We start from the raw sequence: 8,221 nt of genomic DNA on the forward strand, positions 1-8,221 counted from the left end.
AAGTATATAAAATATTATTTATATATGTATAATATATTTCTAAAACCACACCTCTACGCAAAGGGTGAGGGGGTGTCACATGCCGTGACTGATGCCGTCCGAGTGAGTTCTCCCCCACTCTTCCCCCACCACACAAGTGTTTAAAAATTACATAAATAAATATTCATATAAATTAATTTAAACTACTTATTAAAATGTCTTACTTATGAACATATTTTTAGTATATGATTTTTTAGGATAGTTTATATCTAAAACAAGTAAATTAATTATTAAAAAATAAAGATAAAATCATATAATCTATATATATACATATATTTTTGTTTCACATGATACAAGAATATTTACTTTCCATTAAGTTTTCACAAAATCTTAATCCAAAAGGTAACATGGGGATACACTCTTTTAGTTTATGCTTTCTATTTCTAAATTCGTGTTTTAAAGTTTTTAAAAAGTTAATATCATGTACCCATTTGTACTATTATTTTAAAATAGTAACAAAATCTTTTAGAAAGGATATTTTCAAAATAAAATAGATACTTTTTCTTTTATTTTAAAAATATCTTAAAATCTGGAGCCATGTTCCTTGAAATTCACTTAGATTGACACATATATATATTTTACTCGAGTCACGAATGCATGATCGATCTCAATTTGCTTAGCCAAGCCACTCTTGACCTCCGACTAGCAAATTAGGTGGTCCACAATCCTAGCATTTCATTTGAGCTTGGCTAGCCTCCAAAGAAAGTATTCCATATACCAAAGGGTAATCTAATTCTACTTAAAATTAAACTACCTAATTCTACTAAAATTCTCTCATAAAATTAAAAAAAAAATAAAAAATCGTACATGATTTGAGATCATTTTCTATAATTTAGCGATTTAATTGTAATTCTATAAACTTATAATAAACCCCCTTTTCCTAAATATCAGGAATATGATATGAAAAATTAATCCTAATATTTTAAATTTATCTAGAATAACTATTCCTAAACAACTCCAACAATAAAACTTAATTATAAATAAATGATTATCTCTAAATTATTATAAATAGAGAAAAATCAAGTTTTTTGCTTCTTTGTCTGCAAAATGTGAAGTCCCTCACCTTAAGGGCCCCCCACACACTGCCCCGCGCACGTGGGAGGGGTTAATCATGGTACACAACAACGCACCAAATAGGAGGCACAGTGCATAGTATCCACAAGGAGTCACCCCCACATGAGGATGAAACTCTCACACTGCGACTGCCATGACTCAAATCTGCATGCTTGTCTGCAATCTGTAGTACTTAAAGCAATTTAACTGATGATGTAGAGCTGATCACCCTTTTTTGTCTCGGACCAAGTACTTACAAACGAAGTCGGGGACTCGTTCCCTTGTGATCATTCCGACGTTCAACTCAGTTCGCTGGGTTATCAAAGCTAAAGCATGTAGTTGAAAACTTAAGGAAAAAGATCTCCTTACTTGTCCTAGTTGTCTCCTTTTATCCTCTTATCAAGATAAGAATTTCCTTTTTGAACTTTCAGGATCCGGATCATGTCTTTTGCGGAGCCATGGTCTTGATGGCATGAATATGGTAATCGGTTTCCGATGAGCTTAGGATAATCCCTACCTCCATAATCTTTGGAATAATGATTGAAGTCGAGGAATCCGAGAAATCCTCGTTGAGGAAAAGCCTAAGATTTCTAATCGGTTAGTTGAGACGTATCTGCCACGTGTCCATTCCAGATTTGAGCTAAATGGCGACCTTGACTTGGTTCTCTGGCGAGCACGTGTCTTTACTTTTATTGACTATTTTCTCATAATATTGGAGTAATTATGAGCCTGAGAGCATTCCCTTCATCATTAACCATAGTTTTTTTTTTTAAAAGTAGAAAATCAACTCAAAAGTTCAAAACTCAAGACTTTTGCTATCTAATACGTTTTCTTCATAAATATTTTAATCGTCAATCCTATACATCATGAAGAGAAAAAATATTTTATGCTTCTGAATAGTAAAATTTAATGAAGCATAAAACTAAAGCAATGTTATAAATAATTAGTGATAAATTTTAATAAATGTTAACGTTTTATTAATTTGTTATTCTAATATTTTCTACTAATGTGGTGCGATAAAGTCAAAATTATTTCTCATTAACACGCATATAAATATATATATATATATATATATGGATCGGAGCTTGTAGTACATTCTAATTCTAAAGAACTTCCGATTCTGAAACATCAACTAAAAATGCGACGCACGTCACATGATTTTGAAAAGTGGGGGAGGTCCAGCTGGGATGCCACATAGGCAGAGGAAATGTACTTTGCGTGCGATAGACTCAATAGGAATCGGCGTGATATGCTTGATCGACGGCAGAGGGCGCGTCCACGTCGGAAGGGGTCCCACGGTTTCTGGAGGCCAGTTGGGATCTGCCGACCGCTACCATACTCACCGCCCGTATAGGCTTTTCTCCTGTCATTTCTTAGGCCGGTTTTCTTGTATTTCTCACACCCAAGGCCGCCGAAGACTCTGCAAAATTGGTAAATTAAATAACCAGGAAGAGGAAACTATGAAAATAATGTTCATAATTTTTTCATTTCTTTGAAATTTTTCTTTTAATGATATATTCAACAATCAATGTAGTTTTGACACAGATGCCTTGAATATTCAGCCACCCATCTTTCTTGGTTTTGTATCACAAAATGCCTTTTTTCCAGGCAGGCATTCACAACCTTAATTAGCTTTGCCCCATTCTCTCTTTCTCTCTTAAGAAACTCGTTGCAATCTCAGCACAATATACTTCCCTATCTCCCTCAAATATTGAATTCTCTCCCACCTCTAACTATTATTTCAAATATATACGGCTACGGTTGTCCCTAACAATGTTTGGAATAAAGAAGAATAGTGAAGTTAGGTTTGTTAGAGTCAAGGTTTGTTGGAGGATTAAAGGTTTAGAGATTAGGGTTCCTTATTTGAGTGGAAATATGAGATTGTAGAGACAATTCTTAGCTTTAGTAAAAGCCCAACAAAACATCTTGTGTTGGAGGCCACCCACAACCATCACTAGTTGGTGGTGATGGTCACTAGTACTGATCAATATGGCCACCACCAATGGTTTTATTTTTTTTTTCTTAATTGGAGAAAGAAGCCTTGGTTTTTTTTTTAATTCTATCCTAACTTTGTTAAATTGAGGTGTGTCAAAAAAAAAAAAAAATATGGGAACTTATAGGGACAAAAATAAAGGTAAATTGTAGCCATACCTCTTTGTGGTTTGGACCATTTGCATAAGACCCCTGTGCTTTTAAAATGACTCTAAATGTTCTTGTGATTTAGTGTTTTTTCTTCAAATACCCAGTTGCAAATTTTGTTACACAAGCCCCAATTAAGCTAAATTAAATTAGTAAAATACTAACTAAGTTAAATTAAAAGTAAATTTAATCAAAATAAAAGCTACAAAAACAAAAAATTGTATCGTTGGTTGATACCCATCACGTCAGCTGCTGGTAAGTATCGAGAACCCATCGCTCATGGGTTCCCAAGAATCCAGATTTGGAAGATGTGCTCCTAGAAACCCATTGTCTAGATTTGCGTTTCAAGGAGCTTGTGCTTGCTCTCATTATTTCTTTTTCTTTCTCTTCATTATAGGTGATGAATATGCAGTTGATGGGGCAACGAAAAAGGAAACATTGATAGTTGAGTTTGATTTTGAGAATATTTTGACGAATAATAATATAAACGTAAAACTTTAATGTTTTGATGATAAAGATATAAGTAAAATTTTAATAAACCTTGATGATGAACTTTTAGATAGTAAATATATACACTTAACTGAAAGTAAAATGTTAATCAAGTAAGACTGCTCATTAATCTATTAACATTCCTCTTATTGGAGTAAAGTTAAATTGTAATCGAATAAATATGTTTGAAAAAATTAGTTATAACTCACTTTTAAACATTACTCGAATAATTACATATTTTAATCAAGTAAAGTATGCTGGAACTTAAAGATTAATTAATTAATATATGAGCTTAATAGAGTAATCTTATTTTAATCGAGTAAGAATACATTTTAGTTAAGTAACAAGTGGCTATACTCGATTAACTTATTAATTTCATTGAGTAAGACTTGAATATTAAAAGGTTTAATCAATTACACACTTGTTTTACTCGAATAGGTGTTGGAATAACATTACGTGAGTAATCAAAATATTAATCAACTAAGTGGTACATTAGTTGAGTAATTATATCTTTTAATCGAGTAATGAATCTAGATAGAGTGACAAGTTTTTGTACTTGTATTAATAATCAACTAAGTTAAACTTGTAATCAAGTAAGATTACACTTTAGTCAAGTAACCAAAAATCTTACTTGACTAACAATTTCTAAGCAAAATGTCAAGTCTTTATACTTGAAAATTAATATAAAAAAAAGGTTATGATTAATTGCAAAACTTCTATCTTAGTCGAGTAAGTATTATTGAATAGAATGTGTCTCTATACTTGATTTCGTTATTACTGAAATATAAAAATTAAAATTTATAGTGCAAGAGAGCTTTAGTCATGGTAGAGCCAGGCACAAAACAAGGTTACTGAGGGGGTGCCAGGAGAATGCTATAGTAGTTATCCAGGACGAATTTGATCCACTGTCCATGAGAGCTAATGTGTATCAGAGAGAAGCTCGATCTGTTGTTTGGGAGGGCTAATAGGTATTTGGGAGAAGCTCAATCCATTGTCTAAGAAAGCTAATATGTATTAGGTAAAAGCTTGATCCATTGTCCAGGAAAGTTGATGTGTGTCTAGGAGAAGATCTGAAAGACAAAAGAAAGTCAGAAAGCATGCGGGGATTTCTCGCGAATAGGTCCTTTGATGCTTAAGTCAAAAGTTTGCATGATGTCGTATGGATACAGGTAAAATATGTGTGTGAGTATGCAATTTTGGGTTGTCTGGGAGAAAGATAAGATGTTTCTTCTGGAGAAGAATAGTTGCGCGGGTATGTGGAAGTTGAAAGGTTGAGGAAAATATTCAAAAGATAAAGGGTTGATGGGTATTTATATCCTTTGGTTGGTGACAGGGACATGCAACATGCGTGTATGGGGATGTGGTGTTGTCCCGACAATTACATAGTATTGTCCCACAGTTAAGATTAAAAGAGGGCCTAGTGAGAAACCCCTTTGGAGGAATGATCCTTCGAAGGAATGAGAGCTTATTTTAGGCTAGCTACTTTGTTTGGGACAATGTAGTGATAGAATTGTCTAGCAATGACATCACACACCTAAGAGGGGGGTGAATTGGGTGATCAAAAATTTAGTTTAACTTGAAATTTTTTTCCCTAAAGATGAGGATTTAGTGCAAAAGATGGTGATTTATAAAAATGCTTAACAAGATAAATGCAATGAAAATAAATGCAAATGAGGCACAATCAATTTTGAGTGGTTTAGCCAAATGGCCTAATCCATTATTTTAAGTCCTCACTAAGAATTTTGAAAATTCCACTAAATCCGTCTACTTGATCACAAGTAGGCCCTCTAATCCCTAGGACTAGGAATTACAAGAAAATTACAATAAAAAAAAATCTAATAGATGAATCTCTCAGTTACAAGATCTCTCAAAAATAATACAAGACTTGAAACAATAAATACAATTGAAGAATAAAGCTTTAAAAGAAAAAAAATTAAAACAATTGAGCACTTGTGAGTAGGTTAAACACTTGAATGCTTGCAATTAATTCTCTAACCATCTTAAATGCTCCACCAGGTCTGTATTGATAGAGCTTTTAAAAATATGGTCGTTGATGGGTAGTTGGTTTAATAAATGAGCTCCATAATTAGCTGTTGGTGAAGTCTGCAAGAAAAACGGTCGACATATTCATAGAATTGGTCGACGGGTTAGTGTACAAATTTGAAAAGCAGTCGACATGGAAGCAAAAATGGTTGACAAGCTAAAACACGATCAATCGATTTTTATGCAGTAGCTGTTGACAACACTTGGCCAAGAGCTAACATTTTATCGGTCGACAAGCTATGAGAGCCAGTCGACAGCAAGGCCAAAAAAGATTGACCATTCCTTAGAATCAGTTGATAGTTTGTTTTTTGCTTTTAAAAATTTTGCTTTATTTTTCCAATACTTTAAGACCCATTTTGATCAAACAAATTCAATTGAATCTTATGATATAAAAATTTGATTTTTCAAGTACCCTCGAGATATATTTGACATTGGATTACAAATGTCTGAAATTGATTTTCATTTTGAACCTTAAACAACTTATAAAAAGATTGAGGGCATAAAGACAAACAAAACAAAATATTTCTCTCATTATAATTAAGATAATATTATTTTTCACCATCAAAACTAAAACCGAGAGCAAAACAACACGTAGGGTACAGTTGTCTGGGAGAAGGATCTCCTTTGTTTTTCCTTGGGAAGATGGCTTGACTAAATGTGCTTTGTTGGGTGAAATGCCTCTTTAGGAGAACTCGCTTTTACTTTCCTTGGGAGAGCTTTCATGTTGATTTCCCCCAAGAGAACTTATTCTCTTAGGAAAGCATACCTTCTCGAAAGGAACTTCCCCTAGAAGACAAGCTAAAACAGATTTATTAATCAGCTAAGAAGTAATTTGTACTTGAGTAATGATATGTCTTAATGGAGTATCAAAAGTGTTTAATCGACTAAGATATACTTGTAATCGAGTTATATCATTCCTTAGTTGAGTAACATAAATATTAGTCAAGTAAAGACAAATATGTTATAATTGTATAATAATGGCACAATGTATGGCACTACACACCCAAGAGGGGAGTGAATTGGGTGATTAAAAATTTACTTCAACTTTGAAAATCTTTTGCTAGAAATGAGGTTTTAGTGAGTTAAAAGAGAAAATACAAAATCTCAAAATCAATGCTTGAAGAATGTAAAGCAAGAGATATGAAGCACAAGCAATTTTGAGAAGTATGAATACAATATGTAATCTCAACTTAATTCATTCCTATCCATTATCTTTCTCAAGATCTTCCTTTGGCTATATTTATAGGCTACACAAAAGCTTGAAGCAAAATTAGTTGTTTGTGATTGTTGGAGCTTGCAAAACTAAACATTAGAGACAAAAACGTCGACAGTATATAAGAAATAGTCGATTGGGTCCAAAAACAGTCGATTGAAAATAATGCAGTAGCGATCAACTGCAAACAACCAAAAGCTTGCATAAAAACAGTTGACATGCTTAAAAAATGATTGACACTTTAAGAGAAAACAGTCGATTTATTTCAAAAACAATTGACTCCTTTTAAAAAATGATTGACATGTTGGCCTTTAAAATTAAAATATGGATTTGAGATTCAAATGAAATATGACCAATTTTGATATAAAAAATATTCTTTTGACAATAAAAACTTATTTTTCAAAACCAAATACCATCAAAAATATTGAATACAAGATTTTTGACATAGGATGGAATTGATTTTCATGAAAACTTAATTTTCATTTTGTTGCTTGAAAAGAAAAAAATGCACCAAACAAATTTCAACATAAAATCAATATTTATTTTTTATCATTAAAACCATATTAAAGGCAAAACAACATTCTTTCCATTTTTGATAATAACAAAACTACTATGAAATACCCAAAAATACAGTTGATAAGCTTAATCGACTAATCTTATTCAGTAGTCGAGTAATGTCTAAGGTTAATCGACTGACTTTGAAGATTACTCGACAAACTATGCATTTCACTTAAATAACATAAGTTTTACTCGATTAATGTTGTGCTAAACTTAAAAATATAACCATTTAAAACAGCATTAAATTTGCATAATTTGATTTTCAGACAATCTAACCATTACAAAAAGTTGTCTGAACATTATTTAATATAATTTAACAATGTTTAAAACTTCAAGGACACATACTAACTGTTGGAATACAAAAATAGAATATTCTTTATTAATTTATAGGTTTCTATGTTTTATCCTCTATGCAAAGCTATTAAGTGCATTGAAGAACATAAGGCTATATATACCCAAGGTATGCACGAGAATGAACTTACAGGTTCTAAAAAAGAATTCTCTTAAAAAGAATGAGAAAGAAGAGAAAGAAAAAAAAAAAAAAGAAGAAGAAGATTTGAGCTAAAAATCATCATCATTTTGGTTCATTTGCTTTCAAGCTATCAAATTCAAGAAAGAATGAATTGTTTTTCATTTCATATCTTTTATTCTCTTAGTTTGTATTTAAAAATCCCTCTTGTTATTTCA

Source organism: Diospyros lotus, chromosome 11, assembly GCF_014633365.1.
Source record: "Diospyros lotus cultivar Yz01 chromosome 11, ASM1463336v1, whole genome shotgun sequence".
Lineage (NCBI taxonomy): Eukaryota > Viridiplantae > Streptophyta > Magnoliopsida > Ericales > Ebenaceae > Diospyros > Diospyros lotus.